This window comes from Agelaius phoeniceus, chromosome 2 (genome assembly GCF_051311805.1).
Source record: "Agelaius phoeniceus isolate bAgePho1 chromosome 2, bAgePho1.hap1, whole genome shotgun sequence".
NCBI lineage: Eukaryota > Metazoa > Chordata > Aves > Passeriformes > Icteridae > Agelaius > Agelaius phoeniceus.
In genome coordinates, this window is record NC_135266.1 from 92304198 (window position 1) to 92318859 (window position 14662).

A 14662-nucleotide genomic window follows, 5' to 3' on the forward strand; every position below is an offset into this window, starting at 1 on the left:
TAGCCATCCTGGTCTTAGAACAGAATTGTCACTACTTGCTACTATAGATGTTGAGATAAAATTTCAGCTTTCTACTGGATAGTCTTGACACTGATATTCTTTAGAGATGTCCCTTCTCCTTATGCCTATGTAGAAATGGTTGGTTGGCTCACTGTGTGTATTATCTTCAGATCCTGGGCTGGGTTTGCAAACTCAGGAAGAAAAATCCAGAGATGCTGCCTCTGGCTTAGGAAGTTCCCAAGACACCTATAGCTGAGCTCTGGGAGGGTGCTGGGGTAGCTATCCCTGCAAGTTTGTCCTGTTTTATACTCTTCCTGAAATACTGTTTGCTGCTGTAAGACAAGGGAAAATGGAGTAGATGAAGCCATGTGCTTTCTTTTTCTTGATCAATATCATATTTGAGTATCTTTTTTCTTTTTTTTTCTAATATGAGTCCTTATTTTAAAGAAATTGTGTTCTTCAAAGTGCTTTGTTACCATCTTCTGAGGCAGGTAATGAAACCTTTGTCTGCAAGAACATTAGATTGTTCCTCTGTATTTACTCTCCTCTGAGACAGATGTCTGTTATTGTGTTGAAAGTAGCCTCCTTACCTGGACCAAGATAAAGCATTGCCATTATTCTCCAGCTGTAACAGCAGTGGGAGAAATATTAGGCTCCATTGTTTCCTTCTAGAAAATTGAAATCTTTTGCATGCACTCAGTCCTGGCTTCATAATACCTGGTTTATCTTGCCAGAGATTCCTAGGATGGTGTATGCAGGAAGAGAAGGAAAAGCTAGCTGTGTTAAGACCTGTTTTGTCTTCCCTCCAAGACAGTCAAGCTTGTAATTAAGAAAACTTGCTGTATTGCTGGCAAAAAAAGCCTAGGTGCCTTCAAAACCTATGTAAGTTTGGAACAGCAGCCCTTGAGAAACTGCCCCTTCTGGATAGGTATATGACTTTTGCAGATACATGTATATATATGGATAGATAACAGAAATGTTTGTTGCCTTAAAAACTGTTCATGGTTTTTTTAGGCTTTTTACTTAGTAGAACCTATTTTCTGCTTTGTGATGTCTTCAAGAGTGATACTGCCTTTGTCCAGTATGGAAAGCGACAGTATTTGGGAAAGGTCTGATTTTGTTACTTATTTTTCCTCTTACTGGCAAGATTGAAAGGAATCTTTCCTTAAAAAAGTGGTGCTCTCTTCCCCCTGTTTCCAGATACCTGTCTCTATTTTAGGATTTCAAGCCTCAGCAGTCTTCCTTAACAAACAATTACAGGAACAGTTCAAAAATTTCAGCTGTATGTGTATTTTTCCCTGAAAGCCTCTGTCTGCTCATATGATGGCAGAAGGGAATTAAGTCCCCAGATGCCTGGGCTTGTTCTTAAGAGAAGTATTACTTTTGTTCATGTTTTTCTTTCTAGAGAAAACTTACTCCCATTTTAGAGGATTTTATTTTCCTAAAATCTGTATATTACAATAAAATATTTGGAGACATCTTCTGTAGTTTGAATTATATTATTGTCCTTTCACTGGGGAAGAAATTTGTATTGAAATAGGTGTATTGTTTCTGAGAGAAAAAGAATAAACTTCTTGGTAGGTTTAAGAAACCATAGGAGAAAATGATACTTTTTATTGTCTAAAACATGCATTTTAAGGCAACATAGTTACTCTCCAGAATAGAAGTCTGTGCTGGTGTAACGTAACTTGGTTGTTGAGCTTTTTTTAACCATAGTAGAAATGTCAGTTGTTTGGCAGTATCGACTTGCGTTTTGCTTTGAGAAGGCAGGCAATGTGGTGCCCAGGTGCTTCCACTTTGGTTCACCCAAGCCCAGAGCTTGGCTGATGCCCTTGGCACAGGCTGTCATGGCAATGAATTACTCAGGCTGCTTCCATCTCCTTGCTCTGCCAGCCCTAGTGCTCACATGGCTTTGGGCAGGCAGTTGTGTTCCTCTGGGAGAGTTGGGATGCAGCTCACCTTCAGAGAGCAGTCATTTGATACCTGGTACCAGGGCGGTGTCAGGGCACGGGGAGGGGCGGGAGGGCCAGGATTGCCCCTCCTCCACAGACTGCAGCTCTGCCGTGCCTTGGGGTGTGGGTTTGTGTTACACTTAGCGTGGCTTTCCCGGGAGTACAGGCAGTGAGGAACAGGCTTGTTCCCAGTCCTTGCTTTCCTCAGATCTAGCAACTGCCTGTCCTCAAGATGAGTCAGTTCAGCTTGCTGATTTGAGGCTTGCTTTATTTTGGAGATGGATTAGTTTGTCAGATCAGTAGGCTAAACTGACTCATCCTCAGGCTACAAGATTGCCAGATTTGCTATGGCAGGAACATAAAAGTGGGAAGTAAGACCATCTTTTTTTGGCAGTGGCCCCCACTTTGATCAGATTACGTACAATGTGAAAATGAGCTGTAGTTTCTCTTGTTACCTTAAATAGCTTTGGAGATGTCCAACACTTAGTTCTCTTGCTCTTCGTGCTCTACTATTTTTATTACTTTAAAAAATAAATAAATTTCAAAAGCAGGACTTGCGAGTGGTGAATAGCTTATGCATCTGGCTTCTACAATGCTGCCTCATCTGTAATAATAGCTCCTTCACCAAGATAGCTACTCCTGCCATGGAAAATATCTGCATTGCACTGATGGCATGCCTACAGTTTCTTAATGTTAATTGAGATAACGTTCTCCTTGAATTGAAAACAATCTTTAACCTAAATGGACTTGTTCCATTCCTCTGCTGTTCTGTGGCACAATCTGAAGCAGTAATTTGAGATGGATGTGGTGGCTGTGGAGTCTTTTAAAGATGATCTGTGCTCTGCAGCATGATTTGAACAGGGTAGCACAACTTGATTTTGCTTTCTGGAGAAACAGTTGCAATGGCCTCTTTCAGTCTTAGAATGGTGTTTAACCTCAGCTCATGGTCATCCTAGGGATTCAGATTGGCTCCTACTAATTTTTGACTATTTATTTACTGTACTTCCTATCCAAGGTGGATGTTGGCTCTCAGCAGCTGGCAGTTCTCTTACTCCTTCTCCAATCTTAAAAGATAGTCACCAAATGCATTTTCATAACTAGCTTCATCTGTCTTTCTCTTTGGGATTTGGTTGCTGTCTCAGATTCCAAACAATCTGTTCCTCACTCTGATTTTGATCTGTCTCATTCGCTGTCTTGGACTCTGGGTCCAAGATGCTGTTTCTTGGTCATAGAGAGAATAGCATGACAAGTATGTGCTGTATTTTTGTGATGTGTTCAGTGAAGCTTAAGAGTAAGAAAACATGTCAGGTCCTAATTGGATGACATAATTATGGAGTACTTGACTGAAAGGAGAAATTGCAAAGGAAAGGAGAGTCCTCTAATATTTCAGAGAGCAGAAAAATATGTTAGAATTCATGGCTCTTACAGGGGGAGAGCTTCGTCCTTTGCCCTGCCAGGAAAGCTTTGCAGGTTAAGTGAGTGTTGCTGATCATGGGTGTTGCACCTGGATTTCCAAGTCCACCTATGATATCCATTAATACAGATATTACTCTTCATTTTTTAGACAAGAATTTCAAGGTTTGAGGATGCTCCTTTGTGATAAGGATTGGCTTCACAGCGTGGCAGAAGGCACCTGCCCGGGAGACTCCAGCAGATGAGGAACTGCTTGCTTTGTGCCCTGCTTCTTTCTCCACTGTCTGGCAAGGCTTGCAGAGGCCACAGAGAACTACCCAGAAGCTCTGCTTGCCTGGGCTGCCTGCAGAAGTGGTGACAGCAAGTGTTTCACACCCCTGGAGAACTCACTTGTGGGTTCTCTGAGCTCAGTGTTAATATGCTTACAGTCGTGCTCCAAATTCTATCCTGGATTCTCTGCTCTTGCTTCTGCTTCTCTGCACTTTTCAATGCTAGCATTTTAGGGGGTTGGGACATTTTGGATTTTTTTCACCGGTGTTTTTCCTGTTCCTTAGCTTTTGCTTTATTTTCTTCTTCCTTTAGCCTATTTCCTTTTTGGCCATCCCTCCCAGTGGGGGCAGGAGCTGTCTCTTATTCCTGGTGCTGTGCCTAGCGCAGTGGGGTCCTAGTCACACTTCATACTTAAGCACTGCTGTAATTAACACAGCTGAAAGACATTTTATTTAAACCTCCACTAGGAGAATAGAGACTCCTTCTAAGATGTATTAAGATGTTCTTAATTTGTGCAAGTGTGTGGTAGAGAGGGTCTTGGCAACTTGGCTTTCTGTGGGTTTCGCTTAATGGTGCGTTCTTACGAACTAAAGCCTCTTGGTGTATGCAAAGACAGAATGAAAAGGAAAAAACAGTGGTGATGTCTGTTCTCAGAGGTCAGAGATGTGCTTGTCTCGGTGACATGTACATTTAATTGTTTGATTTAAAAACTCAATTTTAATTTGCAGTTAACAATTGCAGTTAGGGAAGTCTGCAGCAAGTAGACAGCCTCCCTTCTTACGCAGTTTGCAAGAAACTGCTTCAGTGAGAAGTTTGCAGGTCATACCAGATATTTTGATGGGAAGCTTGTAGACCGCCTGGGAATTCCCCAGATGAGCTGTTTATTATTTGGTATTCTTTGAGGGGTGGAAGTTCTGGTGTTAAAGTAGGTGTGTCAGTAGCCTAACAATGGATTCACCCCTCAGCCCTGCTAGAAGACACGGATAGACTCGTTCAGGGTCAGCTGTTGAATGGCACTAACAAGTGGATAAACACGATATGTTTGTAACTCGGGGTTCTGCGTGTCAGGGCTCAGTTACAGGGGTTTATAAGGTACTCTGTGTCAGCTGAACTGCTATAGCTGTCTTTGGCAAATATTTGCTAAATCATGTTCCTCATGATATAAGAGGAAAGAATAACTAAAGGAAACTTCAAATAAGAAATCCTAGTACTGTATGGGCTGAATTTCTCAGCTAGCAATCAACTCGGAGCTAAAAAGCTAAAAGAGAATACTACTGAGGCTGCAGTCTTATGCTAAAATGATGTCATACTGTTTCTGCTCATTCCCTATCTCTGTTCTTGTCTCTTGTGCTGCATTTAACCTGTAAGCTTTTTGGGGCTGAAATGACCAGATCTAAGATCATAAAAACAAAATCTATTATGATCGCTATGGTACTTGCTTCCTAATCTGTGGAATCACCTCATCTAAGTTTAAATTTGATTTATATAGCTAAACAGCTTTTGTGGGGTGGGTTCTTCTGCATGTGGGTGGAGAGAGAGGAGAACAGAAAGAGTGCCTACTAAAAATAACTTGTTAACAAGCATGAGACTGCTTATGAAACCCCACTGGCAGCCAGTGTTTAGATTACCTTAATTGTATGTTTCTCTGTTTTTTTTCCAAAGCAGAAATATAAGTGTAAGCATTCTTGTGGATATTTTGTTTAGTCACAGAAAAAAAATTTCTTTTTATGGTACTTCCCAAGGTAATTGTGCAGAATTTTTTCCCTATCTGAGTGGTAACTGCTGCTCTCTTTAGAAATGTATGGTTTTGGTCTATGTTTGCCATAACTGAAAGAGTACTTGAAGCAAGCTCTGTGTTAGAGATGGGTAGCACAGACCTTAAATGTGCCTCAGAAAGGTGTGGGCACCACATTACACATTGGTAGGAGGGACAGCTTATAGCAAAATGAAGTTGTTTTTGTTTTTTTTTTTCATGTGCTGTGAGTAAACATCCCTTCTGGATTCAGCTGTTTGGTTTATAAATCAGTGGGGTGTTAACTTGCTGGGATTTCATGGTGGCCGATATAAGCAGCTGATTGTTGGAATCCCATCTGCCACAGTTGGATCCAGGGAGGTCATCTGATGGCCAATGTGATAGGCATCTGTGCTAGATCAACAGAGCTCTTCCCATCCTTTTTCCTCTTGGGTTTTTTGTTTTGTTTTTTAAACTGTTCACAGTCAAGTTTATGCTGGAGTAGGGAAGCACAACTGCATGGCCAACACCGTGCTGTGCTCACTTTGACTTCCGTGGTCAAGATGTAAAAACCTGTAGAAAGTCAGTGCCTGAGAATTTCATGTAACCTTTCAGTGGACATTTTAACAAGCTTATCATGTGAATCTTCTGGAACCTGTTCGCTGCCCTCCTTATTCTGTAAATATTTGTTTGTGATCTTTAGCATTAAGCTTTCAAAGGGAGTGAATTGAATGTGCCCTCCAAAAGTCTGTGATTACCTCTAAAGAAAGACTTAAAGCCCCAATGGCATTTTGAATGTCTGAACTGGGATGCAGTAAATGCAGATGCTCTTCCAGCTACTCATCTTGATGTAATTTTATGTGTTTATTACATCAAATATAAGCATATGAGTCATTCCATTACTTGTCACAGTCTGCTGGAAATACATTTCGTTTCTTTTTTTGTTTTTAGTGACACAATGACCTCAAAAATAGGTCAGTTGAGCTACACAGTTTCATTTTTATAATAATGTTATATCACCTTTCTAAACAGTTGACTTTTTTTTTGTAGTGATAGGATGGTTTATTTCACTAGACAGAAATCAGTCGCTGGTATTCTGTTTACTTTTTGATCAGTTTTTCAGTTCTTTCCTGCATAAACTTAACCCTTAGTGCTTTGAATTTGCCATTTTAGAAACTGTTGAGCAAAATGTAGAGCCTACGGTGTTTTGAAGTTACAGGTTTGGCCTTCTGCAAGGTAAATTTCTTTTGAAAAAAAAATTACTTTTTCAAATGATTGACATGTAAAAAGCATTGTTACTTGGTACAAGTGGAATGAACAATTTTGCTTTTACTTCCTTCCTCTATGTCCAGCTAGAGGTGATGGCAACTTTGATTTCAGGCTTTTTTAGAAACCTTTTCACTTGGTGATCTTTGACTTGGCAGTTGTTGCTGAAATTTGTCCTGATTATTTGTCTTGGGATTGAGCTGAAGTGAATTGATACATACTTAACTGTGCCTATAATTTGATCATTAGCAATAAAGCCAAAGAATGACCTGCCAGTCTTCACATTTTTATTATTTATCACTTTATTGTGTTTTTGTTTAAATTGAATGCAGATTTCGGATTTGGACTGTTGTGGAAAGTGGCATATTTAATATTGAGTTATGACACCATTGCATTAGTGCTAAGTTGAAAGAAATTATTTCTGTGGGTATTGAGTTTTTGTGACCTTCTTTAGGCCCTAAGAGACATCATGTTAATTGTATGCATGCTTTCTTATTTCAAGCCTAGCAGTTGCAGTTCAGCAGTATTTTTTGTTTAAAAAAAATTGTGGTCTAAAATAAAAATCTGTGTTGCAAAAATAACCCTATCTTTCAGAGCTTTTAGTAAGGAAATTATTTTTTTTGAAATTTTGTCCACCTACAGTTCTGTCCCAAATTCTTGCAATTTCTGTTTCTAGTCATTATTTGCACTATGTCCTCCACCTGCCTATCAGAGCTCTCTCTGAAGTGTCTGTTCCTTCTTCCTTTTAGAGATAATCCTCCAGCTTTCTCTTTGACTTAAATTGTTTGCACTCTTAAGTCTCACTCAAAGTAATGTATTTTTGCTGACCTTATGATGTCTGAGGCTTCTTTGTGAATCTCTAGTGTTTTGAATCATCACTGCTGAATTTCAGCTATCAGGATTGAGCATGCTATTCCAGTAGCTGTTCAATGAGTGTGAAATAGCAAAGAGTTTTTGGGGTGTTTTTGTCTGTCTGATGTACTTCTGCTTATACATCTAAGGATTACTTTAGGTCTCAGTAACAGTGTGTGCTTCTGTCTGTGTTGGGATGTCCTGCAAGTCAGAGTTGATGACTGCACTCTTTGGATGACTTGGCTGCATGGCCAAGTGATGATCTTGGGTTCTGGATCCCTCTGCCTAATTTGCTCCTGGGTTATTAAGGAAGGTTGGCTGCTTTTTCACGGATCTCTACCCTGTGCATAACTAAATCTTGTGTCTTAGTACTTCATGGCTTTTCTTTCAGATTGTCAATAAAAACAGTAAGTGCGAGGGCAAAAATTAATGCTGGTGGCACCTCCTATTATATTTTATTTTGCAATTATGGGCTAGTGTATTATCATTTGATTAATAATCATTTTTCTTTCTGTATATGTGTTTCTTCATTAATTTGTGATGTGATGGCAAGTTAGAAGCCCTACAGAAGTCACAGTGCTTGTGCGTCACTGGTTTTATCTTTTTTTTCATTCTAAATGAACCTGTAGTCTCTAACAATATGGAATCCAGCAGTTGGGTCTCTGTGAAGTACCTTACTACTTCTTTATTCATTATTAACGTAACTGATGTGGCACTTAAGCCAAAATTGTTGTCAAAATAACAGGATTGCATGAGTCATCCCATCCATCTTAGAAGTTCTCTGAGTGTTCTGATTCCTTTCAAAAATGACTTCTTAGTTAGCTCTTCCAAAATCCTTGGGTACAAATCATGAGATTCTTCTGATCTTAAGTAATGTCTAATGGCCACTCTTTTATTGCAGTATTCAGTTACAGTCAGGAAGTCAAGTGACATTTTCTGTGCTAAAACAAGTGTGTGGGTATATAAATATTCAGTGAATGCATCTGCCTTATCTGGGTGATGATTGGCACACTTACAGGTTTTTATTCAATGCTTGACCTGAACTATTTTTGGAATTCCAAGGACTCCTTTTGTTCGGTGTAAATTGAAAAACCAAATGGCACTGTGTTTTGTAAGACTCCTTTCTTTGATTCCCTGAGTTTTTCTGATTTGGTCTATGAATGTTCATTTCAAGAAAGCTGGAAAGGGACTTTTTACAAGGGCTTATAGTGATAGGGCAAGGGGTAATGGATTCAAACTGAAAACTTGAGATTATACATAGAAATTCTTTCCTGTGAGTGTGGTGAGACACTAGAACAGGTTGCCCAGAGAAGCTGTGGATGCCCTGTCCCTGAAAGTGTTCAAGGCCAGCCTGGATGGGACTTGGAATAGCTTGCTCAAGTGCAGATTCTCTGCTGATGCTTGCAGGGGTTGGAACTGGATGTGCTTTAATGTCCCTTCAAACCATTCTGTGATTCTGTATGGTTCTAGGTTTATCTTGTCTCCCACTAGGTAACATTCTTGCAGCTCACTGATGAGAAAAGGAAGTTGTCTAGTAAAACAGTTCGTAAATACCATTTTAATACTTTCTCCCCTGTACTGACTCATAATAATTAGCTCTTCATGAAACTAACTTTTTAAAAAATGTAGTAGGAAAAATTAACTAGAAAAAGAAAATTAGTAGTGATTTCTGCTGCTGACACTGTTTCCTCAAGCATACATTGGCCACGTTAAAGACTTTGAGAGCAGCTGCTGACCTCCTTCTTCCCTCACATACCATGAACAATTATCTGAGAAGTCAGGTGTTTTATTCCATAGCCTTATGTGATGATGAGCACCAGATTCTAGCAGATAGCTCAAGAAAAGTTTTCTCTTAAAACATTTTTTTCACAAAGTAGTCAGATCTTTTGACTGTCCAGTTATCCACAACTGAGAAGAGCTACTGCAGTTCTGATAAACTTCCATCCCCCTCTGGTTGCTCATTTCTTTCTAGGTAGTTGTGTCAGCTACTGGTTGTAACCTAATCCCATCAGCAGGAGCTGGATCCAGCCGTGTCAGATTTCTGTGGAAGTGACTCCTGACTCTGTTGAGCATTGAGCAAATTAAGATGAAGCAGTGCAGCTAAGCCTTATGAAGGGGAGAAATAGTCAAGTGACTTAATGTTGAGCCATGTCTTAGTAGGGAGGTGACACTGAGATTTGAAACAAATCAGTGAAGCTATTTAAATGAGCACAGTTATGTGACCTCAGACATTGTACAGAGTGTCTTGTATGTCTGTAAAGTTTTCTTTTAGGATTTTAAAACAACCTAGGTAATATCTAATGGAAAAGCCTGTGAGCATGCTGGTGAGGAGGAATGCAGCAGGAGGAGGAGGGAAGTGAGAGGAAACAAAGTCAAAAGAGAGGAAAAGGTGGAGTTTGTAGATGGTGCAAAGGATCAAGGTTGCATTTGAAGTAGAAGTAAAGCTGCTGTAATCATTGTACTAATACATTGTTTCTTCAACTGTAAAACACATTGAAAAGGAGGAAGGGGGCACCCACATATAGAGTTGAGAGCTAAAAAAGCACTCTTAGATCTCTGCATTAAAGTGTGGTTTCACTGCTCAGTCAGACACTAAACAGCTAAAGGGATGTAGGGCAGACATAATTTTGGACTTTCTCCAGGCCCATTCAGTAGAAGGTGTGTGTGTGGATGATCAATAGCAAAGGATGCCTTTCATGGTCCCTGAGGACTGAAGTGAATTTTATTGAATGACACCTCATTTGGCACAGGCCAAAAGTATACATGCAGTACACTTACAGGTGGTCACCTTTGAGCTTAGCAGAAGGAATCTGCAGCTGGTGGGGTATGTGTGACAAAATGCTTGCCCAGTAGCAGGATCCCCAGTGTCACGGGAGTAAAAACAAAACCATATGCCACCATAGGTTTCCTTTTTTTGTTTTTGAGATGCAAAAATAGGATTGTAGCTTGCACTGATGGTCTGTGGTCTTCTAAGTGGAGTATGCTCATTTCTTCCCACAAGCTGATGAGTATTTGCTGCTTTCAGCAGTGCTTTTACGCACTGATTTGTCCATGTGGTCATCATGTACTAAAGGTAGAAAGTGGGCTAGATTAATCAGAGCACTTGGAAGCTGAAATGTCTGGATTTTGTTCTCAATTTCACATCAGAATTGTGGAAAAAGCTCTTAATCAAAAAAACTCAAACCCAAATACAACATCATGGATGCTAAACATCAGTACTGTGTGAGGAAATGCTTTAAGGGTTTCCATGAAATACCAAATGCAAGTGTATTATAATGTGATAACTATTTATTTATCCTTTTGCTTCTACCCTGGCTGTTATAAAGGTGGTTAGCATAGATGATGATTTTATAGTCACATGAATTTGCTTTTTGGTTACAGTAAAGCAAAGTCATATTGCTGTTGGCCCTAGAAAACAGCAGCCTCTGGACACGTGCTAGTGATGCATTTCATGTGAGCTGTGCTATAGGAGCTGTTCAGTATTTTGCTATTTAGTCCTTTCTTCCTCCTTTAGTTTTTCCATTTAATGTCCTAGTTCTGTTGTAGACCTTACAGTCAAAGGTGTGGAGAGTATTCAGTGTTTGGTTGGTGCCTGCCTGTCCACTGGGGTCACAGAGTCTGACAGTCCTAAACAAAATAAGAGGTGAAGGGAATGAGATAAGAACTGTCTAGGCTTCTCTTTGAGACTTGCTGTGGTATAATGCTTCTTGGTGTTTGCTGTTAGTATTCTCTTTGGATGTACTGAAGATTGCTGGGCAGGGCTGTTTCCTCTCTACCATTTTCCATCATGCTGAGGCTAAACCCAGCATTTCTGAAAGCTGTTTAGTGAACTCCTTCATGTGCTGTTTGGCTGGCAAGTCAGTGCTTGCTGTCCAGACAATTAAAACTGGGATAGCCATTCTGAACTGTGTATGATCTTGTCAGCAGTACCTACATCTGTCTTGTGGCAAGGAGTGGCAAAACAGGCTTGGAGCCTCTGGATGCTGCTGCCATACAAACACAATATCTGTATACTTTGAGCAGCAGTGAGATGTTTTATTCTTGGAGATCAAAGCTGTGAAAGGTACAAGGTGAATTTTACCCTATATCCTCTCAGGTTCAACAATACTGAAATAGAATATAACTGAAACTCTTACTGGCTTAACTTTTAAAAGATTGGAGTCCTTATGGTGTGTTTTGTGGATGGTTTGCAAAAACTGTTGTTTCCTGAAAGCAGAAAGATGGGAGAAGGCTCTATGAGGCTTAATGCTCTGTAAATTCTGGTAAAGAAACAAAGTAATTCTTGGTGTAGTGTTTAAAGTGCCAGTGAATACACTTCTAAGCACTGATGATTTCAGCAAGTTTAGGTAGGAGCTGTTTCCCTGTGGAGTTAAAGGAAGGTGTCTAAAGCTGACTGGTTTTTCATTTGAACTCTGGAAAAGTTGGCTGAATGGCTGCAGCTTGTGTGCTGCATGTTGGGATAAAACACTTGACGTGGCCTGAAATTCAGGGTTTGCTTTTGTGGACAAGGAGGTCCCTGAGAGAGTTGCAGCTCTGAAGAAAGTCCTTAGAGCAGATCTCTTGATATCAAGTACTTCAAATCTCAACCAGGGGTGCCAGGGGCAATTATTTTTATCTCTAAGAGTTCATTAGTCTTGATTTTTGGAAAAATGGAGAATAAAACTCATTAACAACAATCTCAATCCTCTGGTCTAGTGAACCCTGCCAAAAAGAAAAAAAAGATGCCCCTCAAAATTGAGCAGGTAGGAGATTACCTTTTATTTAATGAGGATTGCTGTAGTAAAGCAGATATAACTCATTTGTATATTTGGTAAGTTAGAATGATGATAATAATAGAATAATTGGACAAATAGAATGCATTGGTGCTCTGAGAGTTACACTTTCAGTTTGTTTACAAAAATAGAAAAAAGGATTTCTTTGTATTTGTGACTTCCTTCTTGTATTTCTTACAGTTATCAAAGAGGAGAGTGAATTTTCCATGCAGCTAGTATGCTTCTATTTATGCTTCTTTCTCTCCCTGTAAGAAGACATTAATCTGTCTAGTGTTCCTTTCTACCCCCTACCCCATTTTCTCTCCAAATCTATAAATCTGCATCTCAACTTGTTGTGACTATTATGGGGAAGGGCTAGATCAACTCTGTATTGCTTGGCAAGTAATTGGCACCTTTAGCACTAATGTACTTAATTTATATTTGATTTGTTAATTTGTTTCATGGCGTAGTTGTACTCATAAAAGGAAGCAAGTTGTAAGAACCTAAGAGGCAACATAGGAGATGAGTAGTAGTTATTGTGGATTTTTCAGGAGGAAATTGTGTCAAGCCACCTGCTTTTCTTCTGAATTTTGTAGGTGCAGAAGAAGTAGTAGTAGATGTGGGTATCTTGACTCTGAAGTTTGCAAACTGATTTTCTCATGAGAAATCTAGGAGAACAATGGACTACGGGAAATCCCATGAAAGACATACAAAATGATTATTTTGTTAGAGCATAACAGGAGGTCCAAGAAAAAAAAGGATGAGATATTTTGTGGGTTTTTGCAGGGCCTTTAGGCAGTCTCATAGGATTCACCAGTTTTTCACCAATTTCTTAGGTAAATTTCATGTAGCATTGGGAAATAAATCTCTGGATAGTGACTGTGATTGTAGGATTTGATAAGCTGGCAAGGGAGCTCAGTAACCTTGGATGCAGTTCAGTCAGGACAAAATGCAGATTATTAGGCTTTGATAAGAGCAATCAGGTGTGTAAGTGGAGAGTGGATGAGGATTGGACAGGCAGCAGCCCCACAGAGGAGAGTTTGGTACACAAGCTGATCATGAGGTCACAGCGTTGCACAAGCTGCAAACATTGTGCTGGGCTGTACAAACAAGTGTGTTGTAAGTCGGACACAAGAAGTCACCAGCATGATGGGTAGAGCTGAGATAAGCTTCCTTTGCAGAGCCTGGTTTTAGGTGCTGTACCTGAGTAGTTTTTAGCAGTGAGGGGAGAGGTTTCCTAAAGAGAAATAACTTCTCCATCATAATAACTGTCTTTGCAACAGCACTCATATTTGAAGCAGGCAGTGGGGGGGAAAGAGAGTGAGCTGTGCAATTTTTTTTCCATGCCCTTTTTGGAGCAGAACAAAAAAGCATTTTGCCTGCACTACACCAACGCTATTGATCAAGCTGTCTCTTGGAAAGATTTTTCTAAATGCATGAGAAGTGAAGAGAATTCCTGGAGAAAGTCATGGAGAGGTTTGTTAATAAGCAGGTGTGATGGGCATTTCTTGAGAACAGGTTCTGTAGAATTGTGGTGACTGCTATGCAACAGCAGGTTCTAGTTTTTCTTGCAGCCCTGTTTGGTTCTGTAACCCAAGCCTGAAGGGCTCTTTATTGCAACTGAATGGCAAGAAGTGCCCTGACTGTGCTTGTAAAGTGCCTAAAGCTTTGCTCCTATTATGAACAAAATCAGACTTTGAATAGGGTGAAGCACTATTGGTAGTAACAGTGGGGCTAAGAGTAGGTGACAGTGGCTTGGGTCGTTTGATGGAAAGTGGCTGGAGCCCCAAGCTGCTGCATCTGTGCCACAGCACATTCACCTGTGCAGCTTCCACTGTGCTCTTGTATCCTGAGCACTGTCCCCGGCTGTGCTCTGGTTCCTGTTGAGATACCAGCTGAGTGCCTGCTGTTGGCATCCTTCTCCCCCTTCTTCCCCTGCCCCAGCAAGTGCCTCCCTTCTGTGCAAGGAAGTCCAGACAGAAGAAGGGAGGAACAAGCCTGTGCCATCTGATGCAGCCTAGGTTTGGCTTCAGGTGCACACAGCCAGGTTTGACAAAGGTTATGCTTCCTAGTGCTGCAAGCTGAAACTTTACATGTGGGTAGATTTGTAACAAACCTAAAGTGCTCCTGGTTTTTGTTGTTGCCAGATAAATGCCTGTAAAGATCAGAGTGCTTATCTGAGCTCATACTGGCAGTTTGGTTTCTTCAGTTCTAGGAAAAATATGGGAAAATGCTTCATTTTGGTAATGCAAGCAGTGTGTTTAATATCCCTTACTTGATAATCAGATGTAGGGATAAATACTTGGCTTCTTTGTGCATTACATTTTATTGCTCAATTATTTGCTTCTGGAGAGCAAATTTTTCTTAGCAATAATCTAAATGAAAAATTGTCATCACTTAATATATATATATATATAGGTAAAAAA

At 40.2% G+C, this 14662-nt stretch overlaps 1 protein-coding gene across 2 annotated transcripts in view; it reads left to right on the top strand.

Moving 5' to 3' along the window:
- The window catches only part of GSK3B (glycogen synthase kinase 3 beta), a 150419-nt gene that overhangs the window by 41118 nt on the left and 94639 nt on the right, over nt 1–14662 (top strand). The window lies entirely within an intron of this gene.